The sequence below is a fragment of the Triticum urartu genome, chromosome 7A (assembly GCF_056163025.1).
Source record: "Triticum urartu cultivar PI428250 chromosome 7A, HENAU_Tu73, whole genome shotgun sequence".
In the NCBI taxonomy this organism is placed as follows: Eukaryota; Viridiplantae; Streptophyta; class Magnoliopsida; order Poales; family Poaceae; genus Triticum; species Triticum urartu.
Window position 1 is genome coordinate 745,792,386 of NC_141879.1, and position 20,716 is coordinate 745,813,101.

At 45.1% G+C, this 20,716-nt stretch overlaps 2 pseudogenes; one reads left to right on the forward strand and one right to left on the reverse strand.

The window, feature by feature from the left end:
- Positions 1–12,541: 12,541 nt before the first annotated feature.
- On the reverse strand, positions 12,542–15,433 carry LOC147962688 (uncharacterized; annotated as a pseudogene).
- A 1,078-nt stretch (positions 15,434–16,511) lies between these two features.
- On the forward strand, positions 16,512–19,675 carry LOC147962689 (uncharacterized; annotated as a pseudogene).
- Positions 19,676–20,716: the final 1,041 nt, after the last annotated feature.

The window sequence follows — 20,716 nt, forward strand, 5'->3', positions numbered from 1 at the left end:
AATACTAAGGGGTTGCTATAAACACTAGTAAAGTACACATCAATAACATGTATATCAAATATACTTATGTTCACTTTGCCATCCTTCTTATCCGCCAATCACTTGGGGTAGTTCCGCTTCCAGTGACCAGTCCCTTTGCAGTAGAAGCACTTAGTCTCAGGCTTAGGATCAGACTTGGGCTTCTTCACTTGAGCAGCAACTTGCTTGCCGTTCTTCTTGAAGTTCCCCTTCTTCCCTTTGCCCTTTTCTTGAAACTAGTGGTCTTGTCAACCATCAACACTTGATGTTTTTTCTTGATTTCTACCTTCGTTGATTTCAGCATCACGAAGAGCTTGGGAATTATTTTTGTCATCCCTTGCATATTATAGTTCATCACGAAGTTCTACTAAATTGGTGATGGTGACTAGAGAATTCTGTCAATCACTATCTTATCTGGAAGATTAACTCCCACTTGATTCAAGCGATTGTAGTACCCAGACAATCTGAGCACATGCTCACTAGTTGAGCGATTCTCCTCCATCTTTTAGCTATAGAACTTGTTGGAGACTTCATATCTCTCAACTCGGGTATTTCCTTGAAATATTAACTTCAACTCCTGGAACATCTCATATTGTCCATGACGTTCAAAACTTCTTTGAAGTCCCGATTCTAAGCCATTAAGCATGGTGCACTAAACTATCAAGTAGTCATCATATTGAGCTAGCCAAACGTTCATAACGTCTGCATCTGCTCCTGCAATAGGTCTGTCACCTAGCGGTGCATCAAGGACATAATTTTTTCTGTGCAGCAATGAGGATAAACCTCAGATCACGGATCCAATCCGCATCATTGCTACTAACATCTTTCAACACAATTTTCTCTAGGAACATATCAAAATAAACACAGGGAAGCAACAACGCGAGCTATTGATCTACAACATAATTTGCAAAATACTACCAGGACTAAGTTCATGATAAATTTAAGTTCAATTAATCATATTACTTAAGAACTCCCACTTAGATAGATATCCCTCTAATCCTCTAAGTGATCACGTGATCCAAATCAACTAAACCATAACCGATCATCACGTGAGATGGAGTAGTTTTCAATGGTGAACATCGTTATGTTGATCATATCTACTATATGATTCACGCTCGACCTTTCGGTCTCCGTGTTCCGAGGCCATATCTGCATATGCTAGGCTCGTCAAGTTTAACCTGAGTATTCTGCGTGTGCAAAACTGGCTTGCACCCGTTGTAGATGGACGTAGAGCTTATCACACCTGATCATCACGTGGTGTCTGGGCACGACGAACTTTGGCAACGGTGCATACTCAGGGAGAACACTTCTTGATAATTTAGTGAGAGATCATCTTATAATGCTACCGTCAATCAAAGAAAAAATAAGATGTATAAAAGATAAACATCATATGCAATCAAAATATGTGACATGATATGGCCATCATCATCTTGCTTCTTTGATCTCCATCTCCAAAGTACTGTCATGATCTATATCGTCACCGGCATGACACCATGATCTCCATCATCTTGATCTATATCAATGTGTCGTCGCGTGGTCATCTCGCCAACAATTGCTCTTGCAACTATTGCTATCGCATAGCGATAAAGTAAAGCAATTATTGGACGCTTGCATCTCATGCAATAGAGAGACAACCATAAGGATTTTGCCAGTTGCTGATAACTTCAACAAAACATGATCATCTCATACAACAACTTATATCTCATCACGTCTTGACCATATCACATCACAACATGCCCTGCAAAAACAAGTTAGACGTCCTCTACTTTGTTGTTGCAAGTTTTACGTGGCTGCTACGGGCTTAAGTAAGAACCAATCTCACGTACGCATCAAAACCACAACGATAGTTTGTCAATTTGACTCCGTTTTAACCTTCGCAAGGACCGGGCGTAGCCACACTCGGTTCAACTAAAGTTGGAGAAACAGTCACCCACAAGTCACCTATGTGCAAAGCACATCGGGGAAACCGGTCTCGCTTACACGCGTAATGTCGGTCCGGGCCGATTCATCCAACAATACCGCCGAACCAAAGTATGACATGCTGGTAGGCAGTATGACTTATATCGCCCACAACTCACTTGTGTTCTACTCGTGCATATAACATCAAACCATAAAACCTAGGCTCAGATGCCACTGTTGGGGAACGTAGTAATTTCAAAAAATTTCCTACGCACATGCAAGATCATGGTGATGCAAAGCAACGAGGGGGAGAGTGTTGTCTACGTACCCACGCAGACCGACTGCGGAAGCGTTGACGCAACGTAGAGGAAGTAGTCGTACGTCTTCCCGATCCGACCGATCCAAGCACCGTTACTCCGGCACCTCCGAGTTCTTAGCACACGTACAGCTCGATGACGATCCCCGGGCTCCGATCCAGCAAAGCTTAGGGGAGGAGTTCCGTCAGCACGATGGCGTGCTGACGATCTTGATGTTCTACCGACGCAGGGTTTCGCCTAAGCACTACAACGATATGGTCGAGGTGGAATATGGTGGCAGGGGGCACCGCACACGGCTAAGGAACGATCACAATGATCAACTTGTGTGTCTAGGGGTGCCCCCTGCCTCCGTGTATAAAGGAGCCAAGGGGAGGGGGCCGGCCGGCCAAGGAGGGCGCGCCAGGAGAGTCCTACTCCTTCTGGGAGTAGGATTCCCCCCCCCCCCAATCCTAGTTGGAATAGGATTCCTTGAGGGGGGGGAGAGAGAGGGGCACCGGCCACCTCTCCTAGTCCTAATAGGACTAGGGGGGGGAGAGAGAGGGGCGCCGGCCACCTCTCCTAGTCCTAATAGGACTAGGGGAGGGGGGAGGCGCGCCGCCACCTTGGGCTGCCCCTTTCTCCTTTCCACTAAAGCCCACTAAGGCCCATATAGCTCCCGGGGGTTCCGGTAACCTCCCGGTACTCCGGTAAAATCCCGATTTCACCCGGAACACTTCCGATATCCAAACATAGGCTTCCAATATATCAATATTTATGTCTCGACCATTTCAAGACTCCTCGTCATGTCCATGATCACATCCGGGACTCCGAACAACCTTCGGTACATCAAAATGCATAAACTCATAATAAATGTCATCATAACGTTTAAGCGTGCGGACCCTACGGTTCGAGAATAATGTAGACATGACCGAGACACGTCTCCGGTCAATAACCAATAGCGGGACCTGGATGCCCATATTGGCTCCTACATATTCTACGAAGATCTTTAGCGGTCAGACCACATAACAACATACATTGTTCCCTTTGTCATCGGTATGTTACTTGCCCGAGATTCGATCGTCGGTATCCAATACCTAGTTCAATCTCGTTACCGGCAAGTCTCTTTACTCGTTCCGTAATACATCATCCCACAACTAACTCATTAGTTGCAATGCTTGCAAGGCTTATGTGATGTGCATTACCGAGAGGGCCCAGAGATACCTCTCCGACAATCGGAGTGACAAATCCTATTCTCGAAATACGCCAACCCAACATCTACCATTGGAGACACCTGTAGAACTCCTTTATAATCACCCATTTACGTTGTGACGTTTGGTAGCACACAAAGTGTTCCTCCGGCAAACGGGAGTTGCATAATCTCATAGTCATAGAAACATGTATAAGTCATGAAGAAAGCAATAGCAACATACTAAACGATCGGGTGCTAAGCTAATGGAATGGGTCATGTCAATCAGATCATTCAACTAATGATGTGACCTCGTTAATCAAATAACAACTCTTTGTTCATGGTTAGGAAACATAACCATCTTTGATTAACGAGCTAGTCAAGTAGAGGCATACTAGTGACACTCTGTTTGTCTATGTATTCACACATGTATTATGTTTCCGGTTAATACAATTCTAGCATGAATAATAAACATTTATCATGAAATAAGGAAATAAATAATAACTTTATTATTGCCTCTAGGGCATATTTCCTTCAGGGAGACCTATCTTGATAAGGCCAGGAATGAAGTCAACACAAAACCCGATAACATCCTCTGTTTGATGGCCCATGGAGATGCTTCCTTCCGGCCTAGCGCGGTTACGAACATATTTCTTTAGGACTCCCATGAACCTCTCAAAGGGGAACATATTGTATAGAAATACGGGCCCCAGGATGACAATCTCGTCGACTAGATGAACTAGGACGTGCGTCATGATATTGAAGAAGGATGGTGGGAACACCAGCTCGAAACTGATAAGACATTGCGCCACATCACTCCTTAGCCTTGGTACGATTTCTGGATCGATCACCTTCTGAGAGATTGCATTGAGGAATGCACATAGCTTCCCAATGGCTAATCGGACGTTTTCCGATAGAAGCCCCCTCAATGCAACCGGAAGCAGTTGCGTCATAATCATGTGGCAGTCATGAGACTTTAGGTTCTGAAACTTTTTCTCTGGCATATTTATTATTCCCTTTATATTCGACGAGAAGCCAGTCGTGACCTTCATACTGAGCAAGCATTCAAAGAAGATTTCTTTCTCTTCTTTCGTAAGAGCGTAGCTGGCAGGACCTTTATACTGCTTCGGAGGCATGCTGTCTTTTTCGTGCAAACGTTGCAGGTCCTCCCGTGCCTCAGGTGTATCTTTTGTCTTCCCATACACGCCCAAGAAGCCTAGCAGGTTCACGCAAAGGTTCTTCGTCACGTGCATCACGTCGATTGAGGAGCGGACCTCTAGGTCTTTCCAGTAGGGTAGGTCCCAAAATATAGATTTCTTCTTCCACATGGGTGCGTGTCCCTCAGCGTCATTCGGAACAGCTAGTCCACCGGGACCCTTTCCAAAGATTATGTAGTGTAAATCATTGACCATAGCAAGCACGTGATCACCGGTGCGCATGGCGGGCTTCTTCCGGTGATTTGCCTTGCCTTTGAAATGCTTGCCTTTCTTTCGACATTGATGGCTGGTCGGAAGAAATCGACGATGGCCCAGGTACACATTCTTCCTGCATTTTTTCAGGTATATACTTTCAGTGTCATCTAAACAGTGCGTGCATGCGTGGTATCCTTTGTTTGTCTGTCCTGAAAGGTTACTGAGAGCGGGCCAATCGTTGATGGTCACGAACAGCACCGCCTTAAGGTTAAATTCCTCCTGTCTGTGCTCATCCCACGTACGTACACCGTTTCCATTCCACAGCTGTAAAAGTTCTTCAACTAATGGCCTTAGGTACACATCAATTTCGTTGCCGGGTTGCTTAGGGCCTTGGATGAGAACTGGCATCATAATGAACTTCCGCTTCATGCACATCCAAGGAGGAAGGTTATACATACATAGAGTCACGGGCCAGGTGCTATGATTGCTGCTCTGCTCCCCGAAAGGATTAATGTCATCCGCGCTTAAAGCAAACCATACATTCCTTGGGTCCTTTGCAAACTCATCCCAGTACTTTCTCTCGATTTTCCTCCACTGCGACCCGTCAGCGGGTGCTCTCAACTTCCCATCTTTCTTTCCGTTCTCACTGTGCCATCGCATCAACTTGGCATGCTCTTTGTTTCTGAACAAACGTTTCAACCGTGGTATTATAGGAGCATACCACATCACCTTCGCAGGAACCCTCTTCCTGAGGGGCTCGCCGTCAACATCACCAGGGTCATCTCGTCTGATCTTATACCGCAATGCACCGCATACCGGGCATGCGTTCAGATCCTTGTATGCACCGCAGTAGAGGATGCAGTCATTAGGGCATGCATGTATCTTCTCCACCTCCAATCCTAGAGGGCATACGAACTTCTTTGCTGCGTATGTACTATCGGGCAATTCGTTATCCTTTGGAAGCTTCTTCTTCAATATTTTCAGTAGCTTCTCAAATCCTTTGTCAGCCACAGCATTCTCTGCCTTCCACTGCAGCAATTCCAGTACGGTACCGAGCTTTGTGTTGCCATCTTCGCAATTGGGGTATAACCCTTTTTTCTGATCCTCTAACATGCGATCGAACTTCAGCTTCTCCTTTTGACTAATGCATTGCGTCCTTGCATCGACAATGACCTGGCGGAGATCATCATCATCGGGCACATCATCTGGTTCCTCTTGATCTTCAGCAGCTTCACCCGTGGCAGCATCATTGGGCACATCATCTGGTTCCTCTTGATCTTCACCAGCTCCCCCCGTTGCAGCATCACCGTATTCAGGGGGCACATAGTTGTCATCGTACTCTTCTTCTTCGCCGTCTTCCATCATAACCCCTATTTCTCCGTGCCTCGTCCAAACATTATAGTGTGGCATGAAACCCTTGTAAAGCAGGTGGGAGTGAAGGATTTTCCGGTTAGAGTAAGACCTCGTATTCCCACATTCAGTGCATGGACAACACATAAAACCATTCTGCTTGTTTGCCTCAGCCGCATCGAGAAACTCATGCACGCCCTTAATGTACTCGCGGGTGTGTCTGTCACCATACATCCATTGCCGGTTCATCTGCGTGCATTGTATATAATTAAGTGTCCAAATTAATAGAAGTTCATCATCACATTAAAACCAAAGTGCATACATAGTTCTCATCTAACAACATATAGCTCTCCAGAGCATCTAATTAATTAAACCATACATTGAAACTATGTAAAACATTTCAATGCGAAAACAAATGCGATCATAATCGCAACCAAGGTAACAATTGATCCAATGGCATAATGATACCAAGCCTCGGTATGAATGGCATATTTTCTAATCTTTCTAATCTTCAAGCGCATTGCATCCATCTTGATCTTGTGATCATCGACGACATCCGCAATATGCAACTCCAATATCATCTTCTCCTCCTCAATTTTTTTATTTTTCCTTCAACAAATTGTTTTCTTCTTCAACTAAATTTAACCTCTCGACAATAGGGTCGGTTGGCATTTCCGATTCACATACATCCTAGATAAATAAAATCTATGTCACGTTGGTCGGCATAATTTTCATAAACAATAAATAAACCAATAGTTATAAAGATAATATACATACCACATCCGAATCATAGACAGGACGAGGGCCGACGGGGGCGGATACCAAAACCATCGCACTATATAAGATGCAATAATAAATGTAAGAAAATGATACAAGTATCTATCTAAACATACAAGTAAGAATATTTTTCCTTTCAGAAAGAAGATAAGAACAAGAGGCTCACCACGGTGGTGCCGGCGATGAAATCGGCGCGGGTGATCGACGGCGGTGAAGATGGGGAAGGGGCGTGATGGACCGCCAAATCTAGACAAATCTCGAGGAAAATGGAGCTTGGAGGTCGAGCTTCGAGAGGAGAAAGCTTAAGTAGTGTGGCTCGGGCATTCCATCGAACACCTCATGTGCATAGGAGGTGAGCTAGAGCACCACAAAGCCCTCTCCCCCTCGGCCAGAAAAAACAGAGCACTGTGCTCTGCTCTTGCGCGAGGGGGTATATATAGGCACCTCATTGGTCCCGGTTGATGGCATGAACCGGGACTAAAGGGGAGCCTTTGGTCCCGGTTCAAGCCACCAAGCGGGACCAATGGTGGTGGGCCAGGAGCGAGGCCCATTGGTCCCGGTTCGTCCCACCACCCGGGACCAAAAGGTCCAGACGAACCGGGACCAATGGCCCACGTGGCCCGGCCGGCCCCCTGGGCTCACGAACCGGGACCAATGCCCATATTGGTCCCGGTCTAGACTGAACCGGGACTAATGGGCTGACCCGGCCTGGACCAAAGCCCTGTTTTCTACTAGTGAGGGAGGCTCCAGCCGTGGTAGATGCGGGATGCAGGGCCCGATCTGGCCTCTACATGCTCGCCGTGGGGAGGTGGACCACGCCTTCACGGCTTCAACAACAAGGTGCTACAGCAGTGGCGGTGTGAGACGACATGGACGAGCTCCGAAGGGCTTGAGCGGAGGTGTGCGGAGATGGCGCCTGAGGGTGTCATTTTCCTCCTTGGAGGCGCCACCGAGGTGTGTCGACATCTTCCTCGGGCTTTGGTTGGTAGTGTCTTCGGGTGAAAGCTTAGGTCCGAAGTTGGATCGGCGTGATGGCGGCGTCTCCGACGTCGTTCCTCTGTTGGGAGCATCACCTTTTTTGAGACACTGCTTGGAGGTTCTATGTGGCGCTCTTCCTGTGCTCGTCGCTGTTTTTGGTGAAGCTCCAGTCGCAATGTACACCATCGCTGATAAGTCCAAGACGAAGGTTTTCCTGGGACCGACCGAGTTCCGCCATATGCCTGCACTCTGCTTCAAGGGTGGATGGTGCGTTGACAAAGAAAGTCTCAGTTAGAGCTGCTGTTGTCTTTGGAGGATACCGGCGTTGGTCAAGAGACGCGGCGGTGATGCTTAGCGTAGGACAGACCCTTTTTTGTTTTGTAGTCGTGTTGTCTGTGGTGGGTAGCTCGGCAGCTAATAGAGCTGTCATTTCTTTTTCTTTTGATCTTCGGATCTTCATCATGTTGTTCTTCCGCTGCTTCCTGCTAAATCGAATCAAGCCAGCATTTTGCTAGATCTTTCAAAAAAAGATTATGGCGGTGGTGGCCATCTCCTCCGTCGAAGGTGGTCGGCCTGAGGCTAGGTGGTCGGATCTCGAGATGCGTCATCTAGTCCCGGCTGCGAGTCGGGGAGACAGAGTTGACAGTGAAAACCGAGCCGATGGCGGCGTTCTGTGCCGTTACCTTGTTGAAGCCATCGTCGTGTAACTAGTGTCGACCCACTCGTGCTGCTTCGAGGGAAACCATAGGATCTGGTGTTCCAGATCAGATGATGGTGGTACTGTGGTGTCGTTCTCTCTTGGGAGCATCGTTTGTGGAGCAGCGCTGGAAGCTAGAGAGAGGAGGTGGAGCGGCTTCGTCTTGCACGAAGCTTCGGTGGAGATGTCAAGTCATGCATGGCCGACAGGTGCTACGTTGTGTCATGTCTGGTCGGCAGGTGCTACGCACGACAGATCTTCTAGCGTCTTTGCGTCTGGATGGACGAGCGCAGGGCGGTTGCGCCATTGGGCGCGGTGGTGGCGTCGACGGAAGGCCGGACTGGCAAGGATGCTGCGGATCTCTCTCCTGAAGATGGGTCAGCGGTTCGATGATGATGGCGGTTTCTAAAACGTGTGCATGTGGTGTACGCTTTAGGTCTGCTGCACCGGCGGCTGTATCCAATACGTTATGTTGATGGATCGGCGACGACACCGGTTTTAGATATGAGGAGTGAGAGCACTCCACATTATCGAGTTTGTAGGTGTGAGTGGTGGCTTCGGTTGGTTTGATATATGTTCTTGTTAGATCTTTGTTGAAAATTAATAAAGATTGATGCGGGTGGTTTGGTATGCATCGATTAATACAGAGGCCCGGGTTTAACCTCTTTTTCTAAAAAAGAATTAAAAAAGTTCCACTGATGTTTTATCATTAAGCCGGTGTAATTCAAACATAAATTATGGATTTATGGTAGTCTTTGTTTTTTCATACGAGAGAATTCTAATTACGGTAACTGAACTTAAGCACGCTCTCTAAGTTTATTCGCTGTTCCTTTTTTTCAGAGCATGGGCTCTGAACCATCCGCAAAATAGGGATATCGCGGATTCACTAGATTCCGATAAGTCTAGACAGCAGCAGTCATCGCTTCCAATGAGCAGTTTGCAGAGCTACTACGGCCTGAGTTCTCTAAAATAGAGAGGAGATGGCATGGGTTGCAGTACTGAAATGTCCTTGTACAGCAAGGGCAGCTCCCTAAATGTGGAGTAGCAGCGAAATATTACCAGATTCCTCTTCTCCACCCGACAGTACACAAAGCACCGGCAGAAGAGGAAGGGCTTCGCTATACAGCCTGAAAATCTGAAACAGGACATCTTTTGTCCGCAGGTTGAAAACGGTCCTACGTAAAGATGCATAGTCCGTCTCGTAAACTTGTGCTATCAGAAGAGACCATCCACATAAGATTGAATTTTTCAACCTCACAACACAGTAAAAGGCAGGATATTCAAATTTTGTGATGATGGCCGTGGGGTTTCTTTTTCTTGGTCAGCAGCAGCTCTTTTGGAAATTCGCCCACAAGATTGATCACATCAAATTACGATGAACACGCACACACATAAAACTGATAGCCAAGGGTACGTCTCGTACCCTCTAAATTCCTCTTTATTGCTTTTCTCCTCTTTTCTCGGTTTTCTGGTGTTCTCTCTGGTATAAAACTCGCACGCCCTGCCTCTGTATATTGTATATATAGGTGCAGGACCTGACTCACGCCACCGACCCAGACTCTAATTATAAACCTGTCTCGGTTTGCAAGGCAACTCGCAGCCGGACACAACACGAAGAACTATAGACGTACTACTACTCAGGCACACGTATAGGACTAGTACCAAACTTGGACTTACCTAATCCTAATTACACGGCAACACCGATCATCTTTTACTAATCCTAAACTGACTCGAACACAACTAGCACCACATACGTGACCACTTCCTAGTAAAACCACCAAAACTAAACTAGGTTTTGTTTGGATTACCTAACAAGCTCTGCAATAGTTTCAATCAGCGACCATGATTAGCAGCTAACCTAGACAGAGTTTTCAACTAGTTCTGTACGTCATCAGGTCCTAAGTCCTTCTAGGTTTGGGTGATACAGTAAATGACAGTGATCGATCTTAGCGGACTTCTGTTGAGGTACAAACATTAACAATAAAATCAAGATTAGGAAATTAACGGAAGTCCCTGGGCAGATCTAGACTAAGTCTGAATGTTCCCTCGACCTCGACTCCGGATCCATACGGCGTTAGGTTGACAAGCTGTCACCTCCCCTGCCAGGTGCTCCTGGTAGCAGCTTGATCGGCTGCTTCCATGGGTGGTACCTGCAACGATCATACATATGCTACTGGCAGATCATTTTAGTCTTTCATCATAATTGATGTAGTGGGGAAAAAAGACTTCAAATGGTAACCATTGTCCTGTCTGGTTGGTTTTTGTTATACTCGTCCACATAAAAAGTCTTGTCAATTGGGTTGATCTAATACTCTAGTCTCTACTTAAATGCAACCTTAATCCTCCCAGAGGTATTTTCTTATCGATGTACATTTTCTCATTAGAGTTCAAAACATTCGATCTTGACTTTTCTCATATAGTATATTTCGTGCAAGGGCCTTTTTGGTTCGCACGATTCAACAAACACTGGAACATGAAAAAAAATACAAATATGATGTTTTGACATCTCGAAGCCTACAGCAAGCAGAAACACACCATACTATAATTGTTGTTGTTTGGTTGCACCAGGGAAAAACACAAAAATTACTACCTAAATTCTAAAAAGTGCATACGCACTAATTAGAGGAAACGAGTGGCCGGTCTTACACACGCATGCATATAGTTTTGTGGTCTAAATTTTGTCTTTATCCGTGACATGGCATGTACTACTAGGATGATCACATGGGTAAGGCACCGCATTATTCCATGGATGCGCATGTCCATTTATTCGGGTTTTTAAATTTTTAAAAAGCCATATCTTTTAAACCGTGCTTCGGAATTTAGATCCGTTCTCACTATTGGAATCCTCGCGACGAGATCTTTGAAACTAGATCCCGCATGAGAATGTTTTGACGAAATTTTTTTGATACCAACTTTGATGCTATATTGTGCAACTCTATTACTGTATTGTGCAACTTTATTACTAAATCGTGCAACTTTGTTTCAAAACTGATGTGTGGAGCTGCACCTTCGTATAAGGTTGCAATCTAGCAACCACGACAACTTTGATGTGCAACTAGTCTATTGCCTCGACGAAACTCGATGTGCAACCTCCTCTTGTAAATTATAATGTAGTCTAGTTGGACATACATTGATGTTTAGTTGCCTTATAATGTAGTCTAGTTGCACACATATTGATATTTAGTTGGCTTGTAATGTAGTCTAGTTGCACACACATTAATGTTTAGTTGGCAGGAAGACTAGTTGCACACACAGATACTCAGTTGGCTTGTAATTTAGTCTAGTTGTACACATATTGATGTTTAGTTGGCAGGACACTAGTTACACACACATATGCTCAGTTGACGCGGCAATGTAGTCTAGTTACACACACGTTGATGTTTAGGTTGCAAGACTTTTTGGCACACACATATATGCTCAGTTGACGCGGCAGTCTAGTCTAGTTGCACACACATTGATGTTTAGTTGGCAGGACACTCGTTGCACACACATATGCTCAGTTGGCGCGGCAATATAGTCTAGTTGCACACACATTGATGTTTAGTTGGCAGGAAGACTAGTTCGTCGAAACATCCCCATGCGGGATCTAGTTTCGAAGAGCACGTCGCGAGGATTCCAACGGTGAAAACGGATCTTAATTCCGACACGCGGATTAAAAGTTATGCTTTTTTTAGTTTTTGAAATCACGAATTAAATACACCAAAGAATAAAACGCATGCACCGAAAGGATGGCTGTGCAGACATTTAAAGACCAGATGAAAAGCTTTCTTAATTAGGATGATTAATTATGAAGGGAGACAAAAATATTCTTAAAATAGCCAGCCGCCACACGGCGCTAACGGGCAGCTGTTTGCCCGCTAGACGCGTCCAAATTACTATGGAGATTGAGTGGATGTCACTCAAAAGAATTTATCAAAAACTACACGTCTTGCTAAATATCCGGTGGAACAGTACTGTAGGAAAGCCCAAAATTCAGACAATAAAACCTAATACAATCCTGTACGACATTGGTCACATAATACAACAACTACAAGCCAATTTTGCCCACAAAAGGCACATAAATTTGCAGCTTATTGGTGAAACAAAACAAACAGCTGCAGCTGCAGCTGCGGGGTAATGAAAAATACATTATACAATGCGGAATGCAGATAGAGCGGCCTCTTCTGCCAAATTGTGCATACAGTAGGAAGCATCATAAATACAATCACGTACGCTTCATCTTGTGCACAATATTATGCTGCATGGCCTCGACACAACTGAAGAAAGCAACCCGCCAGATCTTGCAGAAAAATAATGCTCCAAACCACACCCAAAAACCAAAGACAATTCCAACAATCACCGAGTAGTACAGCCATAGTGTTTCGAGTTCATGGTGATGTTCCTCTGCCCCATCCATTGGTGTTGTACTACTCGAATTATTTGTGCATGGTCTTAAGGGGGGACCACAGAGTCCCAGATTATTGTCATAGATTGATGGGTCATCGAGTGTTTGAAGCTGACTGCCTGTAGGTATCTCTCCAGACAGAAGGTTATTGGAGAGATTGAGGTTGCTGAGGGACATCAGGTTGAAACACTAGGCGGAATATGACCTGATAGTTTGTTCCAGGAGAGGTCAAGGGACTCTAATAGCTTTAGATTGCCAATATCCTTGGGGATACTACCAGACAGATTATTTCTTGAAATATTTAGTAACCGCATGCCTCTGAGACTTGTCAGCTCTGAAGGGATCTCACCAGATAGAGAATTACCAGAGAGATCAATACCAGTCACAAATGCATGTTTTCCCACGAAGGTGTACTCCCGTCCCTTCCAAAGTATGTCCATGCTGCCATTGTAAGAAACAATTAAATTACCCGTGATAAGTACCATGTCGGTTGTTACAGCCGGTTGCATCACAAATGTCTGCCTCATTGAGGAGAAGTTGACGAAACTTCTTGGTATGGAGCCTACAAAATTATTTTCAGCAAGATCTAGCAGCTGGAGATGGGGGAGTTGTGATAGCTGCCAAGGAATACTTCCGTGGAACACGTTTGTTCGCAGGCTGAGAATCCTCAATGAAGGATTGTTTTCCCCTATCCACGAAGGAATTACACCAGAAATCTTATTGTTCCCGATATCCAAAACAACAAGGCTTTTTGAGTTCTTCAACACCACAGAAAAGCAACCTGTGAAGTTGTTGCTTGACAAGTGCAGTGACCTTACTGAAGAGTTGTAGAAAGTTGAGCTTGGAACTTCCCCAGCAAAAGAATTGCCCGACAAATCCAAGGATTGTAAATTTTCCAAATTCCATAAGCAACCAGGAAAACCTCCAAACAACTCATTGTTTGATAGATCCAAGTGCTGCAGAAGTGTTAATCGACAAAAGGCAGACCATGATTCTCCCGAGAAGCTGCTATTGTCTGTACTGTTGGCCACCTTGACAACTGGCAACTGTCTGCTGTCACGATTAGGAATGGTACCCGTAAACTTGTTCCACGACAAGTCGAGAGCAACAAGATTTACCAACAAGGAGATAGTTTCAGGAATCTCACCCTCTAGATGGTTGGATTCGACGCCAATACTTGTCAAAGATGTTGCATTACCAATATCTGATGGCATATTTCCAGTAAGGTGATTTTCGGACAAGAACAATGCTTGCAAGTTTCGCATGCTCCCTATCTCCACCGGGATGCTTCCAGTTAGCAAGTTTCCGGATACATCTAAACTCTCAAGCTTGGTCCAGTTTGTAAACATCTCTGTCCGGGTGCTACCATTGATATTATTTCCTGCCATGTTAAAATGTACCAATGTTTGTATCCTGGCAAAAGATGGTGGCAAACTTCCATATAACTGGTTCCATGATAGGATCATGTACTTAAGACTAGTAAGGTTCCCCAGCTCTGGTGGAAGAGTAGAAACCAGACTAGCGTTTTTTTTGTAGAGCAATTGTAGCGACTGAAGCTGACCGAGTGAGGCTGGGATCGACCCGCCAAGTGGATTGCTGTACAGTACAAGATTCCGCAACCCAGATATCTTCCCCAACTCCTCTGGGATTCCTCCTGTCAGATTATTTCTCCCGAGATATAGTGCCTCGAGGTTTTGGAGCCTTGAGAATGAGCGAGGTATGGATCCATAGAATCCATTAACAGACAGACTTAGATGCCTCAACCTTGGGACCATATCCGGCAGTGAATCTGGTAATAGCCCTGAGAAGGTGTTACCCGATAAATTGAGCGATCTCATCCTCAGATTGGTGGTGTTGAGGAGGAATTGTGGGAAGGTACCATTGAGATCATTATTAGCTAGAGATAACATCTTCAAACTGGACATAGGTGAGAACTTGCCATAGTCTGGACTAGTCAAGTGGTTATTTCCCAGATTAAACTTGACAATCATTGGTAGGTTGCTGAGTTGGTAGGGGATGGCACCAGCAAGATTGTTGTTGCTCAAGTCCAGATAAGTGAGCGTGAGAAACTTGGACATGTTTGCCGGGATGGCGCCAGCAAGGCTGTTGTTGTTGAGTTTGATCTTGGTGAGGTTCAAGAACGCTGTCGAATACAAGTAATCGAGCGTACCGTTGAGTCCAGCGTTGGGAAGGCTGAGCTCCGTAACATGCCCGGCGGCGTCACAGGTGACGCCAAACCAAGAGCAAGTGGAATTCGCAGTCGACCATGAGGACAACGAGTTGGCGCCAACCAAACTGGACTTCCATCGGAGAAGTGCTTCTGCTTCTGGGTTGGTTGCCTTGGCTGCACATACTAGCACGAGAAGTGAGATATAGAAGAGCTTCTGCAACGGCGCCATTGAAGCATTGCTGGGTAAGAAAACGGCAAGCTGCAGAGCATTTACCAGCAGGGCTAGAGTTCACATAGATGATAGAGAGTGCTGCAAAGCACACGAATAATCTCTTGGGCATCGTAGTTCTTAGCCTCACAGCAAAGTGACTACTAGTCTGTTGGTGATGACTGATGAATATGTGTGTGGCTGTGGCTGTCCGTTATCACAACTGACCACTCACACAATCTAGAAAAAGATTACCGTTTTCATCTGGCAAACACATGTGCAAGTGTACACCACCCAAACCAGCCGTCTCTTTAGAAATGAGAGAGCCAGTCCATGCCTAGGATTGAAAAGTCTAGACCACAAGAATGTTAGCTCATGTGGCCAAGACGTCCGATCCGATTGTGCAAATAGTAATTCAGACGCTTATTTCACTTGTTTGGGAAACCCAGAGTACCTAAGGGGGGTGAAAAATAGACAAACACCTGCAGGTTCAGGTGTTTGTCTATTTTCAGATTGTGATTCGGCATTTAACTTATGATTGAATTTGTTGAAAAATTGAACGCCCAAAATATGTAAATGGGATGAGAAAGTACAAACTGATGGGGAGGATCGGATGACGGCAGCAAACATCCGAGCTACCTCGAGACCAACATTTAAAAGCACATGTTTTCATGTATGCAAGCCCAGCTAATTCTTTTTGAATAATCAATTGACAGAGTAGTCATTGTCGCAATCTAAAAACCTGCATTCACACCACGAAAGGAAAAGCAAAGCAAGGAAAATTAGACACATAAGCAGGGGTACGTTAGGTAACTAAAAATTGTCTGCATCCAATTCAATTCAGACAGGGTTTAATTAGTACAGAAGCGCCATATGATTTTTCATCTAGCCGATCCAGCTGTGACGCGACTAAACAGAGCCACCATCTAGGAATCACTTTCAGACATCCATAGGGAGATGACAGAGATGTCAAATAACTAATTGACAGCCATCATATACAGTAGATGGAGGAGGAAGCACACAGGTAGTGACAGCACATAATAACAGCACGACAATTTCCAATAGAGCGATCACTTTCCTATATATGTTAGCTTGTTCATCCGAAACTCATCACTACCAGAATAAGATACGTTGCCGACGGCCCAGGGCCGTGGGCCGTCGGCATAGCCCCGTCGGCAACTCGTACGTCGGCGTATCCCAGGGCGGCCGTCGGCATACGAAAACCGTGGGCATAGCTAGCCTACGTTGCACGGATACTTCAGAAAGTGCGCGTATCCAGCCGGATACTGCCCCGATACTCGGATACTGCCCCGATACTGCCCGATACGTATCCCGTAAGTATCCTGTGATTTATTGATTTAAAATAAAGAAAATAGTGTTTGATACGTCTGGGATACCTCTGGGATACGTTTTGGATACGGCAACCCTTCGTTCGACGTGAAAAACCGAAAACTCCTCGATCCCCTCCTGGTGCCGCCGCACGTCATCAATTCCCAGCTCGTCCCCTCGACTCCTTGGAGCAGGCGAGCAGTCGCAGCCTGCAGGTCTCCAACTCTCCATAAATTCTCAGCTCCAGTCCTCTCCTCCCCCACATGTTCTTCTCTCCTTCTCACTTCTGAACTCCAATCCAATCGACGCTGATCGGTCGCCGGCTCGTCGCCGGCAGAAGACATCCGTGTCTCCCCTGCAGGAGGTATGTTCTCATCTCCCTCTCTTTCTCTGATCTCTCTTCTCCATCTGCTTCTCTGAATTCTGTACGTAGGTGTTTTAGGTTTAGGTTTTAAGATTAGATCAGATAGTCTAATTTGTTTTCCTAATCTCCTTCTTTTACCATGCAGACCGACCATGTCTAGTAGGTCTTCTTCAGTTAGAACTGAAGCAGGCAGTGGAGGTAGCATGGATGCAGTCCATGTATTGGCTGCTGCTCGTGTGATTCCGGAAGATGATAATGAGAAGAAGCCTTTGTGGAGGTACGTCCAGACGTTGGAAAATACTGGGAAAGGGAAAGGAGGCAACAAGAGATCCATGTGTAGGATTTGTGAGTATGTTATCAATGGTAGCTACTCAAGAGTAAAGGCACACCTTTTGAAGATTCCTAACATGGGTGTGAGTTCATGTCAAAAGGTCACTGTCGATGTTCTTGTTCAGTTGAAAGGTGAGCAAGAGAGAGCCGATGCACTGATTGAGAGCAATAAACCTAGAGAAATCCCACTGCCAACTGATGGATTTGGAGCAAATGCAAGAAAGAAAAGGGGGGGTAATCCAATTGAGGCATGCTTTGACATGGAAGCTCGCAACCACCTTGATGCATTGATCGCAAGGATGTTTTACACAGCAGGGATCCCATTCAATGTTGCACGTAATCCTTGGTTCAGGGCAGCTTTCATCTTTGCTGCTGGCCATGCCAATTCATTGGCTGGCTATGCCCCTCCAAGTTATGATAAGCTCAGGACCACTCTTCTGGTGCAAGAGAGGACACATGTTGATAGAATGTTGATGCCCATCAAATCAACATGGAGCAGCAAAGGTGTGACTATTGTTTCAGAGATGGATGGTCTGATCCTCAAAGGCGTCCAGTACTTAATTTCATGGCTATAACAGAAGATGGGCCCATGTTTCTAAGGTCAATTAACACCGAGGGAGAGGTGAAGTCAAAGGAGTACATCAGGGACAGGCTTTGTGAAATTATTGAGGCTGTTGGACCAACAAATGTTGTGCAGGTGATAACAGATAATGCATCAAACTGCAGGGGCGCAGGTCTGTTGGTGCAAGAAAGGTATAATCACATTTTCTGGACTCCATGTGTTGTGCACACTTTAAATCTTGCCTTGAAGAGCATAGGTTCAGCTACTAGCCAGGATGACCCTCTTTATGATCATTGCAATTGGATTAGTGAGATTGCAGCAGATGGCTTTCGCATAAAACATTTCATTATGAGTCATTCCATGAGGTTGTCTATGTTCAATGCTAGTAGTAAACTGAAATTGCTTGCTGTGGCTGATACTAGATTTGCTTCTCAAGTTGTGATGTTGAAGAGACTGGTACAAATAAGGCAAGCTCTAACAATGATGGTGGTGGGGCCAAAGTGGAATGACTACAGAAATGACAATGTAGAGGGAGCACGATTTGTGAAAGAAAAAATACTGGATGATGATTGGTGGAATAAGGTTGAGTACTTCATTGAATTTGCAGAGCCAATATATTCTATGATTAGAGCAGCTGATACAGATAAACCCTGCCTTCATCTGACCTATGAGATGTGGGATATGATGATTGAGAAGGTGAAGGAAGTAATATACAGGAAAGAAGGTCTAGAACCCCATGAAGAATCCCCATTCTTCTCTGCGGTCAATGATGTCTTAATTTTTCGCTGGACAAAGAGTAGCACTCCGCTGCATTGCTTGGCTCACTCGCTCAATCCCAAGTAAGTTAATTGAATTGCTTGCTGATTGTTGCGTTTTCTAATCTGGTTGTTGTTTTCTCCTAAGGTACTACACTCAAGCCTGGATTAGTGAAGTTCCAGGCCGTCAAGCTCCACACATGGATCAAGAGATTTCAGATGAAAGAAATGCATGCTTTAGAAGATTCTATCCTCATGGGGGCCCAGAAATGAACGAACTGAAACAGCAGTTTGCCAACTTCAGTCTTATGGGTCCTGGATTTAATGGTTTCGACTCCATTGAAGATAGATCTTTGCTAGAGCCGAAGCAGTGGTGGGGGATTCATGGAAATTCTGCCCCGGCTTTGAGGACCATTGCTCTGAAATTACTTGGGCAACCAACCTCCTCTTCTTGTTCTGAAAGGAATTGGAGTACATATGGCATGATACACAATACATTGAGGAACAGGTTTTATACTCTTCTACTCCTATTTCTTTTTCAATGCAACGCTCATCGATTTTAGCAAAACTTCAATGAGAATTGACTATCTTTTCTTTTCCTGTAGGCTCAACCCTGCACGTGTTGAAGATTTAGTTTTTGTGCATCAAAACTTGCGCCTTATTTCAAGGAAATCACCAGAGTATATATCTGGCCCATCCAGATTTTGGGACATTGGAGGAGATAGATATGAGCTGTTCGTTGGTGGTGCTGACTTCCTGGAGCAAGCTGAACTATCACTAGATGAGCCTGAACTGGAGGACTTACTGAATGAAATTGAAGCATTGGATGTGGATTAGTGAGGTGGATGAGAGAGCCTTATTGATTTGTGAGCTGGTCGTGATGTGAACTTCGTTTTATTTTGTGAGAACCTGAACCTAAATTATGATATTTATCTATCTATGCGACTATGTGCGTGTGAATTTGATGTGCGGATTGTGAATGTGATTACCTTATTTGTTAAGCGATTATTATGTCGAATCATTGACATCGTCCATCCGAAGAAATGCAGTATTTGTTAAAAAATTATGAAGACTTCAAATTTTTAATAGAACAGTATGTTTCCTACCAAAAACTCATTATTTTTTATATCTTTAATAATTAATATGTATATACAAACGTATCCCCGTATCCTAGTTTTTAGAAAACTGACGTATCGGGCGTATCCCCGTATCGCGTATCTGATACGTATCCAAGTATCCGTGCAACGTAGAGCCGACCGTGTTCATACCACCGTTGGCAAAGTACTACACCTGGCGGCCGTCGACGGCCCGGCCGTTAAACCTGTGCCAACCATACGCCAACACATGGCAGCTACGCCGACAGTTAGGCCGTCGGCATAGTCCCAAAACTATGCCGACGGCCTAACCATCGGCATAGTCCCAAAACTATGACGACGGCCTAACCGTCGGCGTGGCTCCTCTCCACGGCTGCCCAGGTGATGCCACGTGTCGGCTGTTGGTAACATGGGCATACTATGCCGACGGTTAGGCCGTCGGCTAGCCGTCGGCATAGTTATGCAGGGGGGCCACACCCCGGAGCCACAAGACGGTCGTCTACGCATGCCACGTCACTTTCACACATGCAAGAGGACCCAGTGCGAGATTATGATAAGAAAAACATTTAAAAGTTGTTCAAATCCAGTGAAGTATCAGTTACTTGTGATTTTTACTAAGTACAAGGACCAATATGCGAAAGTACATGAGGTTACATTTTATCATACTGAAAAGTAAAAATAAGCCAGATATTCATAATCTATGGAAAATTCTGCCCCAAATCCATATATAATTTGTGTATGTTTAAGTTTATATAAATTAGATTTAAATAAATCAAATCTAAAGATTAAAAAATATGAAATGAGAAAAAAAAACATATAATACATATGACGACGGCATGGCGGTCCGGTCCCGGGTCGTCGGGCCCACCCTATGTGCCGACGGCTGCTATATGCCGACGGCCCCCCT